This window comes from Passer domesticus, chromosome 3, assembly GCF_036417665.1.
Source record: "Passer domesticus isolate bPasDom1 chromosome 3, bPasDom1.hap1, whole genome shotgun sequence".
Lineage (NCBI taxonomy): Eukaryota > Metazoa > Chordata > Aves > Passeriformes > Passeridae > Passer > Passer domesticus.
The window spans coordinates 108,444,579-108,472,325 of NC_087476.1; the positions used below are offsets into that span (position 1 = coordinate 108,444,579).

At 45.9% G+C, this 27,747-nt stretch overlaps 3 long non-coding RNA genes across 9 annotated transcripts in view; 1 reads left to right on the forward strand and 2 right to left on the reverse strand.

The window, feature by feature from the left end:
• LOC135297424 (uncharacterized) overlaps window positions 1-27,747 on the reverse strand; it is a 46,916-nt gene that overhangs the window by 15,853 nt on the left and 3,316 nt on the right. For all 7 annotated transcript variants that reach the window (XR_010359443.1, XR_010359444.1, XR_010359439.1 and 4 more), the window contains exon 2: window positions 14,257-14,331. This is a non-coding gene — a long non-coding RNA (uncharacterized LOC135297424). The remainder of the gene's footprint in view (window positions 1-14,256; window positions 14,332-27,747) is intronic.
• On the reverse strand, window positions 1,919-9,727 carry LOC135297425 (uncharacterized). The gene is made up of 3 exons (XR_010359445.1): window positions 9,140-9,727; window positions 3,121-5,216; window positions 1,919-2,275 (listed from the first exon to the last, which is right to left on the reverse strand). It is a non-coding gene; the product is annotated as an uncharacterized LOC135297425 (long non-coding RNA).
• LOC135297426 (uncharacterized) lies at window positions 20,936-26,213 on the forward strand. The gene is made up of 3 exons (XR_010359446.1): window positions 20,936-21,138; window positions 21,292-21,429; window positions 24,732-26,213. It is a non-coding gene; the product is annotated as an uncharacterized LOC135297426 (long non-coding RNA).

Sequence of the window (27,747 nt, forward strand, 5' to 3'; positions counted from 1 at the left end):
AATTTATCCAGATACCCTACAGGTATAGGAAAGGGGACAGATAGCATTCTACAGATGTTTTCTTGAGGTGATGGTTTCCCTCCCTGCACCCTTACAGCCTTCCCACCCTACACCCTTCTAGCTGGGTCCTCGCCTCCCTTGCAGGAAGCACACACACACTCACATGATGCAGGAGCAAGTTTTGACTATTTTAGGGCCTGAAATTTCCCTGTCGGCATGGCAACTTTCAACTCCTCACCTCTGACGGAAGCTGCTTAAAATAGAAAATCCAGAAAGCAAGCTTTGTGCTCCATGCTCAGCAAGCCCGGCTCCAGTATGGCAGGCAGGGCAGGATCTGGCCTCACAGGGCCAGAGAAATGCCTGGGTTAAGGAAGATCACCCACAGGCCATCACCACCCCCTGCTGCAGTTTGTAAAACACCACCTGAATCTTCATGATTTTTGCTGTCTAAAGGCATCCCCTCTCTATCCAGCCTTCTTAGCTCAGGGAAGCTTTGTTTCAATATTCCCAGATTTATCCTCAGCCACTGAGCCTCCATTTTTCCATGGATACAGTCTCCATCTTAGGTACATTTTCCCCACACCTCCAGGCCTATTCGGTACCATGAAAAGTACCAACTCTCCAAGCTTACTTTTTATTTACCTTTTTTTTTCCTTTACAAAACCCATTAATTTTTTACACTTACTCCTTTTCCCAAACCAATTTTTCCTCCAGCTCACACACAAACAATTGTGATTGCATGGGGTCAAGTGGGCATGTGGTGTGTCTGCTCTAATCCCCGCTTAACCTAATTCATTTTCTGTCTAAGAACAAAACTCTGCGAGATTCATTCAAGAGTCTGGATTATGTCTCTCTTGGCCTACAATGCTCATGTAGGATTAGGGAATAAAAAAAACCTAGAAGTCATTGGCGAGGCACTAAACCTGCAAACCACCCAAACACCTTAAAAATCCCTTTCTGTGCCTGGATTTGAGCTATGAGCCAGGATGTGCAGGAAGAGCTTCTCCACTGAAACACCACTGCCAACACAGAGTCCAGCCCTCAGGGCTATTTTTAGGTCAATGGGGATCTGGACCTTGCTGTCATATTTTGTGCCTGAGGGTTTTTTCCCCTTTTTTTCTCCTCTCTGCAACCCAAAGTTTTCTGGGGAGTTCAGTGGATGGAGCTGGGTTGTCTGGGGGCTTTCATTTGGCTTTCATATGGGAAAAATAAAATCAATCTTCTGCATCAGGGAGAAGGGCTTGTTTTGTACAAACACAATCACTGCTGCTTGTTGTTGCTTCTAGGGGAGCTTGTTGACATTTTTCAATCAAAATATTTTCCACTCTCCCTCCAATTGATGTCTTTTTCTTTTCTCCCCTCCTCCTCCTCCTCCCCTTCAGTTTGGCAGGTGTTGTTTTTTTAAACAATTTATGCACTTTCATTTCTATGTGTTTCTGAAAGGGCAACAAACACCCAAGCATGTTTCTTTCCCTTTCTGCAGGTGGGCAGTGAGTATTAACATAAAGAATTTCTCTCTCTCCTGTCTTTATTTTATTTATTCCCATCCTTTTTCCCATTGCTTCCCTCTCTCCTAAACTTGTCGAACTGCTCCAAGCAGGCAAAGGGCAAATGCCAGCTCTCCTCTGGAGAGCAGGAAGCACCCCACTGAGCCAGGCAGGGCCAGTAACCTCTGCTTTCCAGGATAAAAATGGATTCACTTCACTTTTCCTTCTTAATTTGAGATCCAGGGATGCTTGACTGAGGCACCTCTGGGAAGGCATCTTCTCAAGAGTCTGCTGCAGGCTCCTGGCTCCAGGGGGACGCAGGACTCAGCTGGGAGGAGAAGTCACCTCCAAGTACAGGGATGAGCTCTTGTCAGAAACAAGCCTGGGACACTGTCCCCTGCAGATGTTTGCAGCTTTTTTGGGTATTCAAAGCTGCCACTGGAAATGGGGATTACCTGTATTTCACCTGACTTGCATTTCTAAATCGCCACTCCTAGATTCCCTTAGAGGGGAAACAAGGATGTCCATTCTCCAGACCAGAGAGAAAACCTCAGGATTGTATCTCTTACACAAAATGCCAGAGGAGATTTAATGCTTTACTACCACAGCGTGTGCTGTTGTTCAGCCTAAGAGGCAGCAAATCCCCAGTTCCCAGGCAAAGCTCCTCCTGAGCTCCTCTATGGGCATGGGAGCTGCTACAGCCTCCAAGGAATACCAGGAAGAGTGTGGGATCTCAAGAAAAAGCAGTCAAGCTGGACAAGCAGGTATCTGCAGCTCATCTAAAGGACCTGCAGATAAGAGAAAAACAGCAACAGAAATTTCAAAGGCAGATTAAAGGAGAAAAAAAGTGCATTAATCTCATTTCTAAGCCAGGCCAAAAGATCAGGTGTTTGGGAGTGATTTACCAAAGTGTGCTCATTCCAAACATCAGCTTTCCTGGAGCCATTGAACAGTGAAGCAAAGTTTAATACACTCATGTAGTTGCCTTTATATAAATGTCTATGGTGTCATTATTAATACAGTCAATACCAGGAGCTTTATTTCTTGATTCCCCTGAGCGGGACACGAGTCCCGAGGTGCCCTGGGCATGAAGCCCTTAAGCCTGGAGCTGCAGGTGGGTTCCTGCAGGACTACAAAGGGTGCCTGTGCTCGAGCTGCCCATGCAGACAGGGTAAACACCCTTGGCCCTAGCTATTATGGGAAAGAGAGAGCCCACATGTCCTGACTCACTCCCTGAGGGACACCCAGCAGAGGAGCTTGTGGTCACCCGTGCATCCCTCCTGCCCCACCACTCGCCTTTGCTGTGGCTGCAGCTGGTTCCCTCTGAATGCTGGAGCCTCTCTGACCTCTACTCCCAAGGGAGTGCACCCCTCCTTTGCAAAATTCACTGTTTGTCTCCTGTTCCTCCTCCTGTGCAGCCCCAGTTCCTCCTTCAGATGCCCCTTCCTCTGTGGCAGGGACTGGCAGTGATGGAGCTCCCTTTGGGGCAGCCCTGGGTTACGATCAGCCCATTGCTCCCTACTGAAAGGTGTTCATCTTCCAGAGGTGTAAACAACTCATTGAAAGTAAATCAAATTAAATATCTAAGCCCCCTTCCTGGTTTGGAGCTTCTCCATCAGCCTCACAGTCTTACCTGGCATGATGGCCACACAACCACAATGCTTCGAGCTTTGGCACAGGGACAGGACAGAAATTCTTATGTGTGTCTACAGAGAAAAGGGGATGATCAGGATGAGAAGAAAGGATCAGGTAGCAGTGCAGCAGATTTGTGCCAAGAAAGGATGTTTTTCCTCTCTGTCACCTTCATTCCTGTTTAACTCCCTCCAGGCCCTCAGAAGCCACCAGCTGAAGCCCAAAACCAGCTTTCAGGGTTCAGGCTCTGTCTGAGGGAACAGAAACCTGCTGTGAGAAGCCCAGATGTTGGGGTAAACAGAGAATTTCCTAAAATTATTGCAAAAAGGTCAGCTACTATTTGATTTTGATATTGCTAATGAGAATTGCCTGGGTAGGCTGTACAGATTACTAGAAAGTCCCTTCCATACCTCTCCGTTAGTCTGCCTATTTAAAACCCCTCTGTCCCCTCCCTAGACACCCCTCGACTGCCCCTGCTGGCAGGACATCTGCCAGGGGAGGATGATAAGACAAAGAAGCCACCATAAATCACAGCTGCTAATTGCAAAGCTCTGTGTATCTGTCCTTGCCCTTTTGTGCCTTCAATCCACAGCTTGCCCATCCGATCCATCTCCCTGTCAGTCTTGCTCCTTCGTGTCCCTCTGTGCTGCTCCCCTTTATGCTCTGAAGCACAGCCTCTGCTTCTTCATAAGCAGCTTGATTCCCTGTGTCTTCGTTCTTGAGCACTCCTGGCCCCTTTGCCAGCTTGTTCACTCCTTTTATATTTCCCTTCTTCCTCGAGTATCATCACCATCCTTGCTTCCCTGCTTGCCTCTCTGAACAGACACACATGATATGTTTTGCTGTTGCCATGCTTTTCAGACATAAACTAATTATGGTCTGCAAGCCAGAAGGTCAGCAGTAGGATCCTTATTTTTGCAGCCCTCAAAGCCACTATGTCAATGCACACACAAACATGGATGAAGGTCTTTCAGGGAGATGGTCAGGCCCAGACACCAAAACTCTGTGAAACCAGTAAAAAAGGGTGATTCTTATCATAGAAGCACTCCCTTGTCAGCATATGCTGTGCCCAGTGCTTGAGAGAAAAGCCATGTCAGCTGCACTTTAATGTCAGAAATATTCAGGAGGAAAAACTGCCAACCTGCCAACCTTTGGGTCATCTCTTCATCCTTAAAACATTAGCCAGCCTCCAGATTTCCAGGAATGGGTTTTTTACCACCCAGAAGAGTGTTGGGGCATGATGAGAGGCCATACTTCTACATTCAAGTGATTTAGGAAAAATATCAGGAACAGATCCCAGGGAGAAAAGGAAACCCCTTGGGGATTACTAGGAGCCAGTTTAGTGCTTTCCTAGGGGAAAAATAAATTGCAGGGCCAACCAAGAACTGACAGTCTCTGAGGCAGTGTTTGACTACCTGCAGAAAACTATCCTTGATATTTGCTGTCAGTGCTTTGTTCCAGCCTGAACTGCCTCCACCCTAGCAAAGTTGTTCCACAGGTTTCAAACACTGAAAAATTGTAGGGAAAACAGGGTTAAAATATTTCAGAGAACAAAGCAAACCAGGAAAGTTCTTCTGTGAGCCAAATACCATTATTTATTTGCAGAGACTTCCGGACTGTGGGACCCCAGCATTAGCAAATCTTGTTAACAATTTGCTTGAGCATTTTTGTGAGGCACCAGAAGAATGGGTTACGTGTCTTATTGATTTAATGACAACTATCGCTGCTGGGAATTGATGCTTTCATTAGAGAAAGCAGGTTAGCAATAGACTTGTGAATGTCTGACTAACCCAGGAGGTGGCAGGGAACAAATGGTTTCCCCTATTGAAATAGGCAAGGTGTAATGCAGGAAGACTCTGCTAATATCACAGAGCTGTAACACAGCTCTGGTTCACTGGATTAAAGAATCCCACAGTTGTTGAAACCCTCCAAAGATTATTATTAACATATCATCTCTTTGGGAAAGAGCAGTAAAATACCTGATCAAAGCTAGTACTGTTTGCTGAATATCTGCCTTTGAAACCTTGGGAATAGGACTCAGTTTCCCCATGCTGGAAATCTTTGGCTGATGGTGCCACACATCTTGGATGATGATTCCTAGAAGAATATAGGCAACCTGAGGCAGAGAAGTCTTCCTCGTTGGGAAAAAAGTCAGAAAGGAAATTGAAGATTGAAGTGGGAGGAGACCTCTGGAGGTCACATGGCCCTGTATCATCTGTGAATTCCCTGTGGATGCATCCCTATTCTCCCCTTGAGGTCCTTGACAGAGATGTGGGGCAGTACTGGGGCTCCACCATCAATCCCTGGCTGCACCATTTTCCCCCGAGTGGGCTTTGTGCCACCAGCCACAACCCTCTGGGCCCCGACATTCAGCTGCTTTTTAACCCACACTGCCATCCCCTCCTCTAGCCTGCACTTTGTCCAGGGGGATGTCACAGGAGACAGTGTCAAAGCCCTGCTGAAACTGAGGCAAAGAAAATCCACCACTCCCACCACGTCCACCCTGTCACCTCCTTCGGGTTGGTTAAACACAATTTTCCCCTGGCCTTTCCCTTTTTCTGCTGAAATAACAGCAGAGCCCAAGGATGTGGTATTTTAAGAAAACAACTAGATTAAGAGACAGATGCTAAGTGTTCAAAGACTTCTGACAGAGATAAACTGCAGTATCAGTCTCTATCAGATGGAGAGCACAGGCCCATGCTTCAAGGGAGAGGTTTAATGATTTAATAGAGCTTTCCCACCTCTCACTAGTGAGCTCCAGCCCTGCACACAGATATGTGAGCACCAAGGGGAGACAACCCCAGATGTAAATAAATCATTAGAAGCCCTCACTCAGGGTCTCAGCACTGAAGACATTCTTTGGGCATGTTTCATCAAGAAGCAGAGCATGTTTCCGGTGCCAGGTTGTGTCCCACACCTCCTGGAGGAGGGTGGATATCTCTCTTCATCCTTCCTACTGCCTCTGGGGCTACAGCCTGTGTTTTCTCTGGTGCTTCAGGCTTTTTAGCAGGTATTTAACTGTTCACGTGAGTGCACAATGATTATGCTCATGGTGAGAGAGGGGGATCAAAGAATTTTCTGGAATCTGCTTCCTCTTTGTCCTTTTTTTTTTTTTGTCCGTGTCCCTCTCCACCTTGGCTTTCTGTTCCCCAGTGGAGCTGCTCCATGTTACCCTACCAAGCCAGCACAGCTTGGCTCTGCAGGTTGTCCTCCATCTGCAGCCTTTGCCCCAACACTCAGTTAGGTGGAAACCTCTAACCTTCAACTGGATGGGAAAGGAAGGAAGAAGAGAAACTTCCATGTGCCTGCTTGTGGTGCAGCATCTATCCTGTTTGTTGGGGAGCAGGGTCATATCTCTGGCGTCCTCGCTGACTCCATTTCTGAGGAGGGATGTTCTCTGCAAGCTTCATCCTCCTGTGCAATGGCTTCCAGAGGCTTTGCCCACTGAGGGCTGGTGTTCAAGCATTTAAACACGACAGCATATGTGGATCCAACAAGACCTACCAAGTTTTATCCACAAGGAAGAGGGAAGCTTGTGATGGCACCACTGTTCTATTTCCTCTGACCTCATTGACATGTATTAACCATGGCAGTTAATACTCACATGGTTTAGCTTGATGAAATGAAGAAAGGGAGAAGGACACAAGCATACTGATTGGGAGAGAGGAAAAGTCCTGAAAATGCCATAAAACCTGCCAGGCATCCTTATTGCTGCCATTGGGAAGAAGATTTTTTTAAAGTACAATGGCAGCAAATAGTTCAAAGATGTGATTTCAAGGACCCCCATAAGAAATCCTCCTCCTTGCTATGTGAAGCTTTACCTTTTCTGATTATCTTTTAACATCCTGCTTAGACCACTGTACTGATTACAAAATTAAGTTCCTCCTCTGAAATCAGGATGTCTACACTAAGGTACAGCCAAAGAAGCTCTAGTCCCAAATCCCACATAAGAAGCTCTGGCACCCACAAATTTCACAGGATTTTTGGGTGTTCACCACCTCCCAGGCAGGATGTGTCCTCAAATGACTGAACTGAGAAGAGAAGAAAAAAAAAAAGAAAAAAGTCCTCTCAAAAGTAAAACACGCTTCTGATGCAAAATTAGCATTTGGCAGAGAAGTGACTCATGGTGACTGAGGGCTTCGTGCAGCCCTTCTCTGAAGCATCCAGAATCTTTTTCTGGCTTGTGATTCACCAGAAAATGGTAGATGAGCACATCTTGACCTAAGCAAAAACTGAGGGTGTTACAGAAGAAGATGAACGTCTCTTCTCTGCTCTCTGAAATGGCGCTGCTGGCAGCTCTGTGGTGCCAGGAAGAGGGAAGACAGCACTTCCAGGGGTGGGTTAAAAGGCAGAAAGCTTCATTTACAATGTATTCTAAGTCTTTAGGAAGCCTGATGGTAAACCAGTGGTGGATTCCACTTTTCACAGAGCAGGACCCTGCATGGGAGGGTGACATGAGAGCTCTTCTGAGGGCCTGATGCCTTTTATTTTATTATTATTATTATTATTATTATTATTATTATTATTATTATTATTATTATTATTATTATTATTATAATTATAATAATTATTATTATTATTATTAATTGCAGGACCCCATTTTTGTCACATTTTTCATATGCTCTTGTGACCCATAGCCCCCATAGACCCAGAGTAAAAAAATCTCATCTTCCGGCACTTCACAAAGACCCTTCAGCCTTCTTTGAAAATAATTTTTGGGAATGGGGATCAGCAAAGCACCTGAGCACCACCCTAAACCCCATCTATACTTCCCCTTCGGACACAGCCTCGCAACAGCGGCACAAAGACAGAATTTTATCACCACACATGAATTGCAGTTTCACCACCTAAATTGCTACAGGACAGAAGGAAGGAGACATCTGTAAGACATGTATATGTTTACTGAGTGGAGCACATATATAGCAAATTTGGGTTTGAGTCCAGCTGCATGAACTGGGGCAAGCACAGCACCTCCAGCTCTGCAATGTTCTCAGAGAACCTTTCTGCCCAAGGCAGGGCACAATGTGCAGCCAACAGGCACATCTGGCTGATGCCCAGGGACAAGCACTATGCTGATGCCCCAGGGACTCTCTTGATTTTTGCAGGAGGGGTGGTTGCAGCTGTCCAGGCACAGAGAGGCAATGAAATACATTTTGTTTGTGGTTGGATTAGCTGGGTTTATTGATGGCTAAGGTGAAAAGACCAGCCCGTCTTCTGCTTCTTGTTTCATAACTAAGCCCTCTGTCATACTTCATTTCTACATCTCTCTTAATTATTTTTTAATCTGGATGACTCCCCACAGCAAAGTCCCAAGTCAAGCAGTCTCTTATTCTCTAGCAGAAAGAAATAAATGTTGATAATGATCTTTTTTCCTTCACATCAAGTAGAATTAAGTGCCAGCTTTTGTCATGACTACAAAACATTCTCTCTGGGCCAAGGATTCCCTTTGGATAAATGCTCATCACAAAATAGCACCTTCCCAAGCACCTTCCCTCATTAATTACCCCCTGGTCAAAATTTCCAGGACCTTCCTGCTGCAAAAACACTATGACACTGATGTCATGGCTTAACCTGAGCTCATCTTAAACAATCTAAATCAGGTTTTGTGGGAAGGGTAGCCACGACTACAGAGCAATACTCAGGGTAAACACTTGAGGTGGTGGGTGTTAGCTGAGCTCTGTTGGATGGCAGCATCATGCTACAGGTACTTGAGGGATCCCAGGGTGAGTGTCTGGGTGTATCACTCCTTATGGCTCCAGACATCCAAGTGCAAAGTCCTTTTTTGCCACTTGTGCTGTGAATGCAAAAGACTTTGGGCTTTCGTGCTTCCCTTTCCTGGACTTTCCATGAAAATGAAGGTGAAAATTGCTTCTCCCATGCTGCTGCTGAAGGGAATCCAAGCAGGAGCCCTTTCCATAAGGATGCTTTGCTGTAGGATCATCCACCTGCCCTAAGGTACCTGCTGAACCTTTTTGTCAAATGGCAAAAAGAGCGATGCAGAAGTGGCCAGCCACACTGACCTGAGCACAAAATGCTGCCTTGGAGAGGCTGCCTCCTTGAGCAACAAAGGAAAAAAAAGGAGTAAAATTCCAATCCTGCCATTGCTTTCATGGTAATCAGCATGGCATTATGCAGAATGATTTGTAATTTTACACTGACAGCTATTCTCTTCTGGCAGCCACCATGACTTAAATAAATGTCTGACATTGCAAGGGGCTGAGGGTTTGTGGCTTTGACAAAAACCTCAGCTCAATGAGGAGCCCAAAGAGAAAGAGATGCTGCTTTGCAGTCCTCATTTCAATCCTGGCCTATGGATCATGGAATCCTTCCTTGGTGCCTATGGTTGTTCTGTGATGTCAGACCCACTTGAAATTCCTTTTGCAGAGCAAACAAGAAGCACAACCTGTGGACTTTGCTTTTAATATCCTCCTTTTCTTCTGATAGAGAAGTAGCTGGAGTGAGAGGAGATGCAGGGATAAACCCTACAGCTTGACCCAACATGGAAGATTTTGAATATGAATAAGAAATGTCAAAGTAATATCCAACCTCTTACTTGGGCAAAAACTTTTCTTTTTTAATGCCTTCTAGACAGACAAAGCAGGCAGCAAGTGCCTGGGTAATGAGTGAAAAAGTAACTCTTCAGCTGTACAGGTTCACAGGAAATTGTCTAATCTTCCTTACAACTCACAAAACAAGGGAAGCAGGATACAGAAAATGAGAAATATTCTCTTTTGCCTTGAATTAACTTGTCTTTTTGACTGGATTTCTCAGAAATCCAAGTCCAGTGACTGGAGGAGCTTCAGCCTTATGAGCTGTCTGGTCCTGGACACTGAAGAGGATCAAACACAAAATGGGATGAGGCTCCAGAGCTGGAATGCTCCAGTTCAGATTCATTCATAATATTAATATTTCTCTTGCCATCAGGTCTTGTTCATTCAAGATACCTGTAGAGCTCAGGCCTCCCACCAACCACAATAACACCCTGCCAATCCACAGGGATTTCCTATAGGTCTATTTTTAGAGAAAGTTCAGAGTTTGGAATCAATACAAACTGCTTAGGTCAGAGTTCCATCTGTGTCGAGCCTGGCTGGTTTTCAATCAATCTCTTCATTAAATTTTCATGTCTTGATAGAAAATTAGAAAAAAAGAAGGATTTGTTATTGTGTAGGAAAAAAAAAATGCTTTTCAAGCAAAGCAGCTATAATTTGTCCAAAGTTGATCCACACTTACAGAACTTCTTTGGCTTCTGTGAATATTTTTAGTTTTTGTCTGGCTACTTTTGATGGTTTATTTAAGGTGTTGTTGGCACAAGTGGGAGATTTCTGGGAACTTTATAAAAGCTTTTAAGTTTTTTTGCTTTTATTCTGGAAGCTTTTGTGTGCCCAACAGCTGACAAGCCGTTTCCAGCTCTAGTGGCTTGTCCAATAAAATATATTAATGTTCCCTACGGCCTCGATACATTTCTGTGATGCTCAGAAAAATAGAGGGCTGCAATTCCCACCTCAAAGCCTCTCACCAAGTACTCTGCCTGATATGTAAAAACCCCAGTGTCCTGAGGCATTTGTAATATAAAGTTGAGGTTATATAATGCACCATCCCCTTCAATCCTGATCAGGACAGATCCAAGGTCATTTCCTTGGTAACTTCAGGAGACTTTGGCACAAACCCATGGGTTTTTTTTATAATTACAAGCCACTTTTGAAAATATTGCCTGATACCACCAAAATTTCCGCAACCCAAAGAGATTTTTTTTCCAAATTTTTTTCCTTGCAATGCTTTTTCCCCCCCAGGTGCCCTTTTTTTTAGGGTGAGGAGGTGTTGGCATCTCTTTTGATGCTGTCCAACATGTGAGATCCAACAGGAGCTGGCACAGTGGTCCCTCCAAGCAGAAGAACAGTTCCCCCAGGTGGCTCTGGCACACCTGTCTGGGATTTTGTGCCCCGTGGCCCCTTCAGTCTGAAGGCATGTGAGCCTTGCCAGTTGGTAGATCAACATCAAACCAGCCCCATCCAATAAAGCTATTTTTGATTATTCCAAAGATGTGGCTGCTCTCCTCAGTGGGCATGGCTCCACAGCCTCTCCCTCCTTCCCAAGCCCTGTCTGGGCCCTGGGGTCCTTTAATGTTTGAGTTCTTCCTTTTAATCTCAGATTTAGTCTTGAGAAGAGTAAATGCTTTGCAGCCTGACTGGAGTCAGCCAGGAGCTACTCCCCAATTAACATCTTGTCCTTTGTTTTGCCCGGCAATGTTATCTAGGTCATTGTTTTACCTTTCCTGCTCAGTCCCATCAAGGTGACTGAAACCACACAGAAACCATAAAATGGGGAACTCCCAGTTTTCAGGGCCCATCTTCACCTATTGTTTGGATGCTCACCCCACCTTCTCCACCCTAATTTCTACCACACTGAGAGTTCCTGAGATTTCTCACTTCCTCATGGCAGTGTCTCACCAATCCCCTCCCTGGGCAGGATTTACTGAGATCATCATCACTACTGTATGTGGTGGGCAGTGGGGTGAACCTCAAACACTTCAATGCTGCCTTTGTAAAGAAATCAACCCCCTAAGGCTCAGCTCTGTAACAGTGAGCATGAAAAAAAAAAATAATTAAAAATTCATAGAGAGTTGACTTTAACATCCCCACTCAGCTCTGTGTTTACCTCTGAACATCAGCACTCATGGCAGGACTGTGTTTCCATGTAACACACACTCCCCTTAGATAATTACACTTAATTGCTGCTGTTGGTGGCTCAGGGTTCTCCCAGGCTCCACCATGATCCCAGCAGTGCTCGGGAGCCGAGCAGGGCCACCACGTGTGCTCCAAGCTGATCCCGAGGATGCCCAGCGCCACTCGCCCCCCCTCCCTGCTCCCCTGGCAGCTCTGGGAAAATAAAAAAGGCCCAGGGTCTGTTACAGTAGGATGCAGAGGTCTGCCCCAGCATGCAGGCCAGGAGTTATCTGTGAAGTGGGAATAGCCCCTTTCATCCCAGCCAATTAACTCCGAAGGATAAAGATGGAGCCGGCAGCAGCTGAGTTTATCACAGCTTTCAATTTAGAAAAAACAACCCACTAATGTGTGCTCTGAGCAGATGGATGTCACACAAGCCAGGGTTTTAGGAAGCATTCCTGATTTTTCCAGACTTCTCTCCTTAAGACCTTCCCATTGCCTCTTCTGAGCTCCGGGAAGATCAGCAAGGGCCAGAATAGGATGGTGGGGGAGCAGCAGCCAAGCAAAGGCAGGAAGGACTGGCTGGAAACCCTCAGACCCAGGGTGGGGACCATTGAGGCTGGTGTAATTTCTGCCCAGATGGGGCCTGCAACAGATAAGCCTCCCTCATCAGGAAGGGATTTGCACCTGGAGCCTTGGTTCCTGTGCTCACACTGCTTTTCTCACCTGGAAAACGCCCTGCTCGAGGGAAGGACCCCACAGAGATTTATGAAGGCAGCAGTCTGACCCCAGCACAGAACTGAGATGCCAGATTTGGAACAGCCTCTACTACAAACATTTTGTTTACTGCTCGAATGGTGTATGAAGAGAGTCACTATTTTTCTGTCTTATTTTTGAAGCCCTTTGCTTGTTCTTTTGTGGTTTCTGAAATGCCCAGCCCTGCAGGAAGGGTAGCAAGAGCCTGGTGTTCTACCCTTAGGGTATGAATCAGTGTGAGTGGGCACAGGATAACTCAGAGCCTGCCTGCCTGCTCACTTAAGGATCTGCTCTTTGCACAGTACCAGAAGTAGGGCTATATTGCCAAATAATCCTTCATTCCTGAAATCATCTGCCCCAGCACTCTGAAATATCAAGAGATAAATACTAATTTCAGTGATTCCCTAAGCCACGCTCACAGAACTTGTCCACAGTGTTTATTTGTATTGTTTCAGCCAAAAATTGTTGTAATACTTCTTCTTGGTAATTATTTGAAAAAGCCATTGCAATGTGCCACCTGCCCCCTGCACAATGTGCCTGTCCCCTTCTTTGACAGGCAGCTACAGGACCCAGGTGCCAGGGTGAGGAAGACAATTCCCCCATGGCAAGGAGTATCTGGCTCTTTGGCAAACTCCAAAGACCATTGTGTCAACCAAGCTCTCTGGTGTCAATTCTGGTTGTGCAATCAGGTTGTTGGTGAGCTGGCACTAGAAGCTTGCTCTTCCAGGCACCTTCTGTCTCCAGGTGACTTGTGAATGTAGAAGGTTGGTTGCTTTGCCCAAAAGACCTGTTTTCTTGAAAGCTTCTCAGCTTATCTATGCTGTCTTTGTTTCTCAGCTGCAGCCTTTGCTAGCCTCAGACCTAACCACATTTCTGCTGGGCACAGTGGCTTCTTTTTTCCTCGGAAAAGGTTTGTGCGCTGACCTTTTCCCCACACACCTCACTTTTGCCTTCTGTCTGTCTCACCCAGCTTCAAGCAGTTCTCTGAAAAACCCAAATAAGGAGTTTTGTCATCCTGGGTTGTCCCTGGAGTCAATGCCCCAGAAGACAGAAGAGATATTTCTCCCAGCAGGAGTTACAGCTTGGCACGGTGGTGTTCTCCAGGACTTTCTTTCCATTGGAATGCCCATGGACATCTCAGACAGCTCAGTGGTGTGCAATGATATGCAAGGCAGCTTAGAACTGACTTGTAATTCACTTGTGCTGTGGTGATACCAGAGATGATTTGTCCAGGCATCACTCAGGTGATGTGGGCTGTGGGGCAGGGTGGGATTCTTCAGGTCCCAGACAAGAAGAATTTTGTGGTGTCTGCTTTGGGAGTGCATTTATGGGTATAGAAGAGCCAACAGCCACATGAGGTGCAAATGCAGTGAAGAAAGTAGCCTTTGACTGGTGTTATTTTTTGACTGGTGAAAAATATGCCTCCTGTCTTCTATCAAATGCATTGAAATTACTACATTAAATTAAATAATTTCCCCCTCTTTTTTCCCCCTTAAATATACAGTGTTTTGTTTCATATAGTAACATTTGCTATAGTAGAATGTCAAATTATTGTGGTAGAGCTAAACTACTGTGGCTTGAAGACTTTTGCAAAAATATGGGGTTTTATATTAGACAAACATGGAGATTTTGGTTAGTCTGGGGTAGCAGCAAATGAGGCAGAAATAAAAAACTTGGAAAGTTAAGAGACTGCTCTCTCTGTTTGGTTTGCTACTTACGTAAGAAACATTCTTGATTTTATAGGAAATTTTCTTTACTCCCCTTCTTAAACTGATGCTCTACTTTGCCAGGACCTGAAACATAAAAATTAAAAATAATGGACTGTCCTGCATAAGTTATGAGACAATAACACCTTGAATGCATCTTCTTTCTATTATTAATTGTCCTTTTCCCAGAAGGGACTGTGAAAAATGGGCTGCTTTGAAAACAGTCTTCCCCAGCCTGCTGATGGAAGGAGGGATGATGGACATGGTTTGGACTCTACATCTTGTTGCTCCTGGGGCACTTCTTTCCTGCTCCTTCTGCCTGCAGGACATGAGAGGGATCCAAGGGCACAACTGCCAGGCCAAAAGTCACACTTATCATGAGTTTCATCCCCAAACCCATTGAGATGTTCATGCAGAAGGGTTTCTGCCTCTGGGCTTTAATTTCAGCAGCTCTGGCTGAGCAAACAGGGAGGGACCACCAGGTCCCTGTCACTGCAGTGGGCAACAGCCCCAGGAGACCAGGTTAGCTCAAAGCTAGCTCTGGAATAGCTGCTCTTGCAAAATGGCCACGCAGTAAGTGTCTGAGTGGAAAAACTTTACTAAAAGGTGCATTGTGCTGCCTAAAAATAACTACCACGTCTTTGTCCAAACCACATGCCTCCAGAGGGCTCCAGCATTTAAGCACATTTGGATCAAAGAGGAATCCTAATCAGGGAGATATTTTGCTCTGGCCACAGATCCCTCTGAAGTGACTGGGAAGCATCTGCAGAGGCTCTGGGAGGACTTGGCTGTCACCCATGCCCAGGCACTGCAGTGAGCTGGCTCTTGGAGTGCTTTCCTTTAATTGGGGCCATCACTCACGTGCAGAGGAGCAAATTAAAATCCTGGGAGTGTGGCTCTGTAGAGAAGCTCACAGCTGCCCAGGGAAGGCTGAGGGACTCACACAGAACTGTGGGCTTCTTTAGGCTGGAACAGGGCTTTAAGGTCATCACATCCAGTCATTAAGGCAGCACAGCCAAGGCCACCACTGAACCGTGTCCCCAGGTGCCACATCCACACGTCTTTTAAATACCTCCAGGGATAGTGACTCCACCACTTCCCACGGCAGCCTATTCCAGTGCTTCTCTAGAAGCTTCTCCAGACCCTTTCCCAGCTTTAGTGACCTTCTCTGGATGTGGTCCAGGACCTCAATGTCTTTCTTGTAGCGAGGGCTCCAAACTGAAGACAGACAGGGTTTGAGGTGCAGCCTTACTTGTGCTGCATAAGGGGGACAATCACTGCTCTGGTCCTGCTGGCCACACTGCTTTGGTGAGCAGGGCGTATCACTTGTCACCCCATCCCCTGCCCCATGGAAGAAATTCCTCTCCAGACACCATGTTTGCCTTTTCAAGAGTGCTTGCCTGGAGGGAAGAGGCTCCCCAGAGTATGGTGTCTTACCACAGGCTGTTCCAGCATATTTTGGGGATACCATGACCTGCCATGCTGGGCCTGTGCCTCCAAACTCACTTCTCATCTGTCTCCCCTGTCTGCAGGATTCCCGTAATTCCTCCCAAGTAGATGGGTGAGATTTTGGATGGGAAGGGTCAAGGTCCAGCTGAATCCAACAGATCCCCTTCCTCCTTCACCCTCACCCCGCCAGGCCTGTTCTTTGTGGAGCTCAGCTTTGCTCCTTCCATGATTGCAAACATTTCAAACACTACCTTAAAAAAATAAAAATAAAATTGTCCCAAAACTCTTTCACTCCCCAAAGCTCCTCTTTTTCTTTTCCCAGCAACTTTCTTTCTTTAAATTTAAGATGGTGCTGGTCACCTTTGCTCCAAAAATACACAAAGCTGCTGCATAACTATTTTCCAAATAATTAATCTTTCCAGTGGAATAACTTAAAGCCTCACGTTTCCTGTTATGTTACACAGCTGCAATTTGTAACAAGAGATCCCGCGCTGAGCTACGTGGGCAGAGGGCCAAGGACGTGGCGCTTTACCTACACAAGAGCCCTACATAAATAATCCTTCCCTGCATGTTAAACAGTTAGGTACTGTTCAGTTAAAAAAAAAAAAACCAAGGAGATAGAAAACAAAAGCCTTTCTTCTGGTTGTCATTTCACAGTTTGGAATTAAATTTTCAGTGGTAATCCCTTTTGTTTTGGAAGCTTCGGGGGTTGGGAATGCACCTTCTCAGCTGCCAGGCACATACATGCTCAGTTCCACTACCAATAGCTGTTTTATTGATTAATTCACATGTCACACAAATATTTTTTTCTGCCATAAAACTTACAGCCTCCTGTATAACCGGGATCTCAACATATGCCAAGTTTAAGCAGAGTAATCCTTAATTCTCTGCCCAAAACCAGGCTTGGGTAGAAATCATGGGAGATGGCCAGAAGATGAGGGATGTCCCACTGGATGGGACAGCCCTTGGAGGGCCACTGGAGCCAGGCATAAATCAGAGCCACCCTGAGATGGTGAGAAAGGATGCCAGGAGCTGCACTGGTCCCCTGCCAGCTGCAGCATGGGGACAGCTCTGAGGTGAAATGAAACCTCCCTTGGCAAACCTTCATCCTTCCTCTGCCTGGCACAACATGCAGCTCCCATCACGCTGGAATTTGGGGGTCTGGCCTCCCCAAATCCCTGAGTGTCTCTTGTCATGTATGTTCTACATATCCATAATAACAGCATCATATGGGCTGTGGGGCGACTGCAGGGCTTGGCTGAGGTAGGAGCGGTGTTTATGGGTGTTATAAATCACCACCAGAATCATGCACACTGCACTTGTACTGTCAGGATAACAGTGAGAAGGACTGGGATGTGGCATAAGTCAGTTGTAAATTGTTGTCTTATCAAATTGAGGGAAAGGATTTCAAAGGCTTTCAGCAAAGGCAGATAAGCACAGCGTGCATGCTCACAGGTCAACCTCCCAGTTTCATCCCTGAAGACACAAGTAGGAGCTTGGCAGAAGTTTGCTGTGGGATGGGAAATTCTGAAAGCATCTAAACCAGTTCAGCACCCAGCCTCCTGTGCTGTCAGTGGGATTTTAGGCATCATTCACTTCCAGACCTCTAAATACACTCAAAGCATCTAACCTGTGGTTAATGGGACTAACACGAGGGAGGTGGGATGGACTGGAGGATGTGTCCCTTGTAAGAGCAGGTGCTGCTTCTTATGTCCTCTTTTTGGTGAGGAGATGAGGGTCTGAGTGCAGTGAGGTTTAAACCACAGTTCACTCAGCCCAGTGAGGCAATGAGCCTGGAAAGATTGCTTCCAGCACCTCCCAAATTTGAGTGACACTCCTGTCTTTTTTGGGAGGTACCACGAGACTTCCAGGTGATGGAGTGGTCTTGCTGGGAGGAGTGAGTGAGGAGACTGCAGGCTGTGGTTTCCCTTGGCCCTACCCATGGCTTGTGCTCACACTGACAGGATTTACCCCAGGTGATGGGCAAGAGCCTGGTGCCCACTCCAGGGCCAGTCCCAGGGGTCAGCTTTGCTGCCCTGGGCAGACCAGCCACGTCAGCTGCAACCTACAGGAGTAGCCCTTCAAAAGGGAAACAGTTTGACATTAGGCAAACAAGAGAACAGCTTCCAAAAGGCATGAAAATTAGCTCGTTTCATGCTTAGAATAACCCCATTACTTCAATATCCTGAATGAATTATGCCAAACTTCCCATGCACACACGCACACGCACAAAATCCCCCTTTGGGCTACTTAACAACAGTGAGAAATTTCAGAAGAAGCAGCTCCTGAAAAGAGGGAATTTGAAACAAAAGTGTTCTTTGGAGCAGAACTACAAAGTGTGTATCATTGTGCTTTGATATTTAGAATGGCAATTGTTCTTCTTATTGTGAAATATATTTCTTTTGTACGAGCAAATCCTTGAAAAAAAGCTTAATCTTGCACACATTGTGCATTAGGAAAATTCTCAAATTAAGATCTCTTTGAGACACTGATCAATGCAGTGGTGAGGAAGGCCAAGAGGAAAAACAAAAAGCAGCTCAGAGAGGGAAAATTACTTCCTTCTGTACAGAGAGGGCTATTTGTTGTAAGCAAGGATAGGGCAAGCTTACACTGCATTATGAGAAATGACGTTTGTGACTTCACTTCTCCTGTGTGAGAAGGTTTACTCCCAGGTCAAGCAGCTATAGAGGTAATTGTTCTTCAAGAGTGTCTAATGTCCTCCTCACACATGAGTGCTGTCAAACTCCACGCAACTTTAGGAGCTTAAAAACTCCTGTTTGTGAACTTTTTTACATCAAAGCACAAAATAAAACGCTGGACTCACATGAAGTCCTTGCCTTTTCCCCATGCCTGCTCTTAGTTGCTTCTCTACATGTGACTAAACCATGAGTCCACTTTTTTCATCAGAGTGATCCAAAAGACTGTGTGCCACCTGGAAATGACTTTGTGTCAGCACAACTCTTATTAGACATCACAGTGTCCCTACCAGCAAATTGGCCCAACCCTGGGAACACTTCTACCCTTTCTTGCATGGAAGAGACACAAATCCAGGGTAAATTTGTATATACTTTTCCCACCACTTGCAGGAATTTGTAGTTTGGATATCTTCTCCCAAGTTTGAAGCAGTGGGTGGCAAACCTTAGAGAAGAAATGGAAAGGCTAGAATGGGAGATCATATATGGCTGGGAAAAGGAATGCAGCAGAAAAGGTGATGAATTGGTGAAAAGAACAAGCAAGCAACCAAAAAGTAAAATAAACTTACAGAAACATAGAGAAGTTCCAGTGAAAGGGGAAAGAGAAACAATCTGGGAATGTCAGGCAGCAATGTGGACAGTATATTTAGTTAAGCCACTGACACTGGTGGGAAAAGTGACAATTGCAGGGTTTAGATCTTAATCCAACAAGGGAATTTCAGCATAGGCTTATTTTTAGACATGTGAGTAATCCTCATGATTTCAGATCAGAAAGGTAGATCCCAACTGATATCATCCTGCTGTCAGTGTGGACCTCATTGTTAGGAAAAAAAATGTTTTAAACCTCTTTTAAGTCACATTTTATTTTCCCTGTGAAAAAAAATATACATACCCAAATTTATTCAGATTGATAAAGACATGGAGGTGGCTGTTGTGAGACAGGGAAACAGGGTTTGAGGTTTCCTGTGGGCTGAGACAGGTCTGCCTGGGAGGCTGCTCCTGCTCCGGCTGGGTTTTGCTGAGAGCAGGCAGAACAGGAAAAGCAGAATGATGGAGTGACTTCTGGCATGATGGAGTGAGCAGCAGGACATGGGCACCCAAGACATCACATCCTCAGGGGTGGGATTTGTCTGGTGTAAAGAAAACAGGGCAGGTCACTGCTGTGTCCACCCCAGGCTGTTGCAACCTGTACAGAACATGGCTTGGGTGGAAAGGGAAACAGAAGAGCACATCTAAGGGTGAGCCCAGCTACAACATTCAGTGCACAATTTATTATATTTACATTTTCTATTAGATAATATTGTTGTAGTTATTTATTGATTGCTTCCAACTCCATTGTCTCCTGTTAAAAGTCAGACTAGACAGAAGCTTGATGTAAAGTATTTTATTCACTGGATTTTAGGGTGGTTTCTTTTGGAGGGGGAGGCAGGATTGCTAGTTCTTCCTGCATCCATCCTTTTAAAATGCTCTCAACAATAAGTGTTTCGAAGCTTTCAGACGCAGTGATGCTTGGAGTGACCCAGCTTCAAGCAACCTGTTCCTATGTGGAGATGGTCCTGCTCTCTCTCAGTGACATTTTATCACTTACTGCACACACTGCAGTGTCTCCTGAGAGAGCAAAGCCCACCACAGGCTGTTCCTTATGTGCCACTGATCTCCACTGATACCAAAAAGATCAACCACAACATCATCATCCCCTTTTTGTCCTGGGCTTTGTGCTGGTTGTCCTGGTTTAGGGCAAATTTGGGAGAAAAGCTCCAAAGGGATTCCTCTAGAAAGCAGATTCAAGTGGCCCCTCCCCAGACTAGTTTGGGACAAGATTTCCTTGGGGAAAAGTGGAAAAAAACCTGTTTATTTAACAGGCAAAGCATTCACCAGCACAAAAAAATTAACAATATTAAACAACAAAACCTCTTGCTGCTCTGAAGAGATGACAAACTCAGAAAGTCCTTTTCATGGTTGTAGCTCATCTCACAGTCTCTGATCATTCCCTCTGGCTCTGGAAATGCCACAGCCCAGGCCCGGCCTGGTGGCCACGGGTGGAGCTGCTGGTGCTCTGCTGGGGGTTCAGTCCAGAGCAGGTTTGAACAGCTCCAAGAAAAAGAAAAACCACAGTCCAGGCAACTTCTCTGCCTCAGCTAGCTAAAAACCAACTAACAGCAAAGGAGAGCTCTGTCCCACTGTCTGTCCATCCGCAGACAGCACAGTCCAGGAGAGGATGTGAGGGAGCAGGTGCAGCTCCTGATAACAAACTCCACATTCTTCTCTCCTCTCCTTCCCTCTCGGAACCAGTCTTAAAGGTGCAAAACTTATTTCTGGGCTAAACAGATGAATGGGAATACAAAAATCATAAAGTCACCCCAGGACACTGGTAAACCTGCTGGCTATTGAAATATCCACAGAAAACTGCACCTCCTCCTGCAGAGGCTGCTCTTAGCCAACTCCACACTGCTCCAGAGCTTCACATCTTCAGGGAATTTAGGAAAATAGGATGCCTGAAGGGGTCTCAAGTTGCTGGGTGCAGTGTGATGTCACAGAGAGATGGCTCCTCCACTTGACATTGATGTGGCATTTTTGGGCCCCACGGAGAGCCCCAAATCTGGGAGGAATCACCACCTTCCTTGGAAATAAGCACATCTCAAGGCACTGGCTGATCTGAAAGACTTGTGTCTCCCTGCCTGTGACCTGGCATCTTCTGCTTAACATGTTGATTTTCACCAAATAGACCCATATAAGAAGAATTTGTCAGCAGGTTACTCAGCTTCTTTCCATTGGATTGTTGTGAGGCACTTCAACAATGTCCCATAATGAAGAATTTATTTTGGAAATGGGTGGGAAGCAATGAGATTTGGCTAGTCCATCCTCATCCTTTTATCAGTGACATTGTGGGTCTCTGAAATTTTAGGAAGTTAAGAAAAGATAAGGAGAACTCCACTAACTGGGCTCCTTCAAATATACATCAAATTGCCTCCAAGTTTGCCAAACCTTCCAAGGAGGAATTAAGGAATACAAAAGAGATGGAGAAACGACTGGTATGAAGGAGGTAAGAGGCTCATAAAATTTAGCATTGTTACAAACAAACAAAAACAAACAGGAAAAAAAAGGGGGGGGGGAGTGGAGTCTCATTTTACTCAGTATAAAAATTCATCTCCATGATTATGCAAGCATCTTATACTGTCTTAGATACAAGTTCTGTGGAAGAAGTGCTTTACCACAGCTTGCTGCTATGGGGCTGAGAGCAGGAGCTCAGGAAAGCAAGGGCCAGGTTCTCTATCACTCCAGTCCTGAACCTGGTTCAGACAGCAGTGGTTTAAAAGGACCAGGCAGGGTTGTCTCCACTGGTGTGGAGTGATGGTGACAGTGATGGGAAATTTGGGCTAGAAATGCTCGCTAGCATCCCTGAGACTATTGCCTTTAGTCAGCTTTGAGAGCAGCATTAAACCTGCAGAGGAGGGGTCACTGAGTGAACCAGCCTGAGCATCTTGCCCACCTTTAGCTCCTCGTCTTCCTCCTCTGACCTTTTACTATGGGGAGAGGAGTGACGTGGGGGAGCAGACAGCACAGCAGGACTTCAGAAATCCTCCGAATGTCCAGGCCGGGAGAGACACAGACCTTGAACACCCTTTTATTCCAGCAAGGAGCATTTATCGGTGGCAAGAGCAGGAAGCAGCACACGCTTTGCCACACCCGGGCGAGGCAAGGCAGCTCGTAGGGACGGGTGGATCCTTTCCAGCTCCACTGCGGCAGGCAGCGCCCAAGGCCCTGGGCAGCTCCCGGCCTCGCTCTCCCGGCTCCATCCCTGCCAGGCCCCGCTGCCGCTGGCACGGAGAGCGGGGCCGGGAGGGCCCTGCTGACGCACCCCATCGGTATTAGAAGACTTCACGGGCTATTTATAGCCCCCCACCGACCGCAGAAAGCTCTTGGCCTCGCTTCTCCTCCCTCCCTCCCTCCCTCTCGCTCGCTGGCCTCAGCTCAGCACAGGAGGGGGAGCACAAGAAATGCTGTCAGTAAAGCAGCGAGTCCAAGCGCCACATTCCCAAGCACAGCAAAATTTCTGTCCCTCCGCTAGTGGATTCAGTCCGAACAAATTATTTCCAGCATGCCGGCCTTTCACTCTGGTGTTCTTTCCTCCTTTTCAGCCTGGATTTCTTTCCCGTTTCGCCTTTTTCTTTTTCTTTTTTTTTTTTTTTTTTTTCCTCTCTCTCTGCACAGTTTCACTTTCCAGTTCCTGGCATGGGCTTGGCTGTCCCTCAGCAGGGCTGGATACACACCACAGACGGGGAGACCTCTCCATTGAGCCTGGCAGATTTCCCCGGTTCCTGCCAGGAGCTTCCCTGGGTGTCTCTCTCAAGCACCCAGGCTCAGCCCTGACCCTTATTTTGGCCCAGGACTCTGATGCTGTCCGACTGCAGGGCCAGGCTTCAGCTCCCACGTTCACCCTGTGAAGGACAAGCCCATGGTCCCCACCCTTGTCACCCACGTCTCTCCAGCCGCTGCCCTGTTCCCTGACGGTGGGTGAGTCAGTGAGGACTAAGCGGAGCTGTGGATGGAAATTGTACCTACACATCGACCCTGGGTGCTCCTTCAGCATGGATAACCACAGCAGCAAGTTTTAAAGTGCTGTTGTTGCAAAAGCACAGTCTGCTCCAGTTTGGGGCAGAGGTGGCATTTGGAAATGTGAGTTAAAAGTTCGGTATACCTGGATACAGGCAGCGAGGTAAAAACAATGCCTAGTGTCCACAGCAAAGGCACTGATGGAGAAGTAAAGTCATCTATAATCACTTCAGTGAAGTGAAAAATAGAGGTCACAGGAGGCTCACATCCATTCTTTTTTTTTTAACAAAACAATGCTGATTTTCACAATATTTATTGTCAGAAGCATTTCTAACAGAAACACTCCCGTCTGCATGCAGGCCCTCAGGTTTACAACAGAGGTAAGAGAGGACTACTGTGGGAATTAAATCTGGAGCAAGCTATTCTTCTGCTTTCTCAGTGAATTAACCATTGCCCCACCTGAGAGGCTCCTTTACTTGCAGCTCCATCAGCACTTCAGGGCTAAAGCAATCAGGGGGTGGGGTGTCTTCTCAGTCTTATCCTTAAGTAAATCACTTTATCTGTCAGTTTTTGTGTGGCACCCTGCTCCACACTTATCTCTGTGGACTTGCAGGCTCCAGGGCTCTCTCCCACTGCAGGGCAGGATGGCCAGCACCAGCTCCAGGCACATCCCCAGGGGGCTGAGGCTCGCAGAAACACTGGCAGACTAAAAACTGGGCTAGGGTCTTTCTCTTCAGAGAGGAATGGCACACCCAGCTGCAAACAGCTGGTCCCAAAGTTAAAGCATTATGCTTTTCAAATTTATTATTATTTGTAGCATTTACCATGTCCAGTTCTGGGCTCCTCAGTATAAGAGACATTGAGCTCCTGGTCCAGCAGAAACAAAGATGATGAAGGGACTGGAGCACCTCAGCTCTGAGGAGAGGCTGGGGGAGCTGGGCCTGCTCAGCCTGGAGAAGAGACACTGAGAGGAGCCTCACCAATGTCTGCAGAGCCTGCAGGGAGGGGCCAGAGCCTGGACCAGGCTCTGCTCAGCAGGGCTGGGCAATGGGACAAGAGGCAGTGGGACAATGGGGCAGGAGCTGAGGCTCAGGAAGCTCCACCTGAGCATGAGGAAGAACTTCCCTGTGCAGTGCCCGAGCACTGGGACAGATTGCCCAGAGGTGGTGGAATCTCCCTCTCTGGGGATATTCAAGAACCATCTGGACACCCTCGTGTGCCATGTGCTCTGGGATGGCCCTGCCTGAGCAGGGAGTTTGGATCTGATCACTGTGGTCCTCTCCAATCTGACCCGTTCTGTAATTCCGTAGCTCATCAAAATGAAGATACAGGAAATTCACTTGAACCTGGAGATGGTGCTTGACATTTGGCCACAGAACCAAGAGCTATCTTAACAAAAATTACTTTTTCACGACAAGCTTGTCCCTTTGTAACTTTCTGATTCCATTTCTAAACCTCAATGTGAATGGGACTCTTGCTATAGGTGTCTTACTCAGAGCTGTGTCATGACCAGGTCACCTGGGATGTGTGGGACTGGAAACCGGGTAAGAGAAAGGAAATTCTTATTCCTTCTATCCAGCTTCTTTAGAAGCTTCACAGAACTGTGTTTGCTGTGTCTGCCACAGTGAGCAGGCTGCCAGTGGTCAAAAACAAGGAGATGGGAAGGGGATGGGAAGTCTCCTGGCAAAAGGAAAGCACCCCTTCTCATCTGACCATGCTGCAAGGTGCACGGTGTGGTACTGAAGAGCCATGTACCCTGCTGACCTCTCTCCTCATGCTACTTCTCTGCAGAGCTGAAAGCCTACAGAACATTTTCAGAGGCAAATCAGTACATATGGATTCCCCTTGCCACAAATGACAGCCGGGACACTTGACTGCTGCATCCTTTTCAACTTGGAGATGCTCTAGCCCTGAAAACTGCATGGTCACCCTGGAAATGTGGGATAAGCAGGATAAAATTGCAGGATGCCCCTGGGAGGTTGTTTTAAAAGCAGATCAGAAGCAACAGTCTGCACAGGAAAATTTTGATCTATTCCTTAGTTCCTACTTCTTCAATTTTGGAGACGCACATTAATAAACCATAAAAGTAAATTATCCCTCCACCGACAAAGATCCAACCTTGACCTTTCTGCAGCACAATTAACATGCAAAAGCATTTTTGCCATATGACTAAAATTGTTCCTTTCATTTACACCTCATTTTCTGCCAGCACCAATGTGTAAGGTGGTCATGACTCACAATAAATGTCTGGTAGTTCTACAATAAAATCCTGATTTTGAGGGACTTCCAATTTGAGCTGGACAAAAACCTCATAAGATGTAACTTACTCTTGAATTCAGCATTCTGGTCCACATACAGCTTTGTTTCCTCTGATTTTTGTGTGTGAAATTTTCTCACCAGGGGTTTCCTAGAAGTAAATCTTGTTCTCATGTCTCACACAAAAGCAACCCTGCTACAAGTACCTGACCCTTGGCATGCAACAGAGGAATGTACTTGATTCACTGCTATCATTTATGGTATTTTTGCCAGTGCTGCAGTTGTGCCACTCCATTCCTAAGCAGGAAAAACCACCCTTGGATGGGCTGCAGCCAGATGACAACTGGTAATGCTGAGATGCTGCAGGTGGCACACGTGGCTGGGGAAGTTTGCACACAAGCACCCATCAGGCATTTCAGAGCTCTACATACATAAAAGTTCTGCTAATTTCTACAATAAACGTGCAGGGGACAAACTCTATATTTAAATTGCAGTTCAAACTTTGGACTTAACACTATTGTATTTTAATATGCTAAATGTCATGTGGCTTCTGGTAGTGGAATAATACAAGCAACTCAGTCTGTTATGCATTCACGGATTAGGTTGTAAATGTTTGTAAACCAGGCAATAAAGCTGTGTGAGCAGAAGCATTTACAAGATAATAGTGAAGTAATTTGAGTTTTAAAATTATAGAAGTTGGTGTTTGGCAATGTTGTGTGGGGAGACAGACACCGGACAGCTGAAAACATAGAAAACATTATAACCAACAGAAGAACACAGTCCAAGGTGAAGAACAGCTTCCAAATATGTATAAATGGCATGATTTAGGGATAAACATTGCAGATCATTTTGCCTTTAGATAAAGGAGGGTCTGTTTTCTTGCAACAAGAGCTCTGGATCTTCTCTCCTGGTCATTTGCAAAGCAAAGGGATTGGGAATGTGATGCTAAACTTTTGGAGAATGCACATGAGCATAATTATGTGTTGGTAGTTAATGACATTAAACTTAAATCTCAATCTGTCAAACAACAGAAATTGTTTGTCCTGTAATAAACCAAATACTTTTCACATAATTATTTAGAAAGATGTCATTTTTTAAAAGTAGGCATATTACACTGGTATACCTTTGTTCCCAGTTCTATTTCACAGAGTAGTAGATCAGAAGCACCCAATATCTAAATGAAATTTATAAAATGGCAAGTATCTCTGTTTCAGCACACAGTATTGTTATTTCTTTGCTAAATACAGACAGTTTCCAAGAATCAATAAACTCATTGCAGCTGGACAATGTTTATAGGCCTGTGGCAGAGGATGGTTTTCAAAGGAATTTAAATATTGCAGGGAGTGGTTTTATATTCCAGGGCCCCAAGTTTGCTTTGTGATAGCGGTTTAGTTTCACTGTTGCTCAAGAAAGAAGCCCTCTGTTGAAGAGGGAAATGCAGAAGGTGTGAAGTGAACAAATAAAATGTTCAGTTCTCCATGCCTGGCACAGCAAAGGACTAGGAATCAGCATGGCAGAAAAGGAGACAAGACTGGATAAACAGCAGAGCTAAAATCCTGAACAAATCAAACACGTAATACTGGTTTGCATTCCCAGAATATAAATTAACACCTGGTAAGATGACTATGTTTTTGAGAAAAATTTTGCTTTCCATGAATACCCTCTAAAATGGGCTGAAAAATCTTTCCACAAACATTTCTAGCCACTAATCTAATTGATGGGAATGTGTTCAAAAAGTAAACATAGATGGAGGAAATTCACTGCTTTTATTCACTTAAAAGTGAGTATTTGCAGGTTTTTAAAGGTATTCCCTAAGGTCAATAACTAACTAAACAATCTTATTTTGTATATGGCTGTGATGCAGTAAAAAAGCCAGGCTCCAAAGGTCTTTGTGTGAAACTATCAACAAAATAATCTCAATTATGCTCAGAAGAACAAATATTTTTAGCAATTGTTTCCCTCAACATGATAAGACACTTTCTGATGCTCCCTAGAAGATGTAGCTGAAAGTGAAGTTTATGTCAGCAGGGCACCTGCATGGGATCAAAGATTTCTGACTGCTTGGGATGTGAGAAAGGATGGATCAGGCCATCTTGCCGGACCCTGAATTGATTCAGGGTTTGAAACTTCAGACTCGTGAGCTTCAGGGGAATTACTCCCTGCTGACAAGGGTGGAAGATCTGCACCAAGCCCCTGGGACCTACCCCAGCTTCAGGCACAGTGCACACCTCAAGCAGAGCTGCTTGCCCGAGCTCCCTTTGCTCTGCGTTTTGTGGTTTGGTTCTCCCAGGTGCAGCCAGAGCCAAACCCATGACACACTTCCTGCAGTCCTACCCCACACAAATTACAGGGGGAGAGCTGCTGGATCTCCAAGGCAGGAATGCTGATCCTTGTCTACAAGGCCCCGTTCACCTGTGAGCACTCCTGGAGCAGTTTGGTAGAAGTGCTGTAACTTCTAAGCTGAGGAGCAGCTTAGCTCTGTTCAGCTGAAGCACGCACCATCCTCAACAACCAAACCCAAACCAAACCACCTCAGAGAGAAATCACCTTT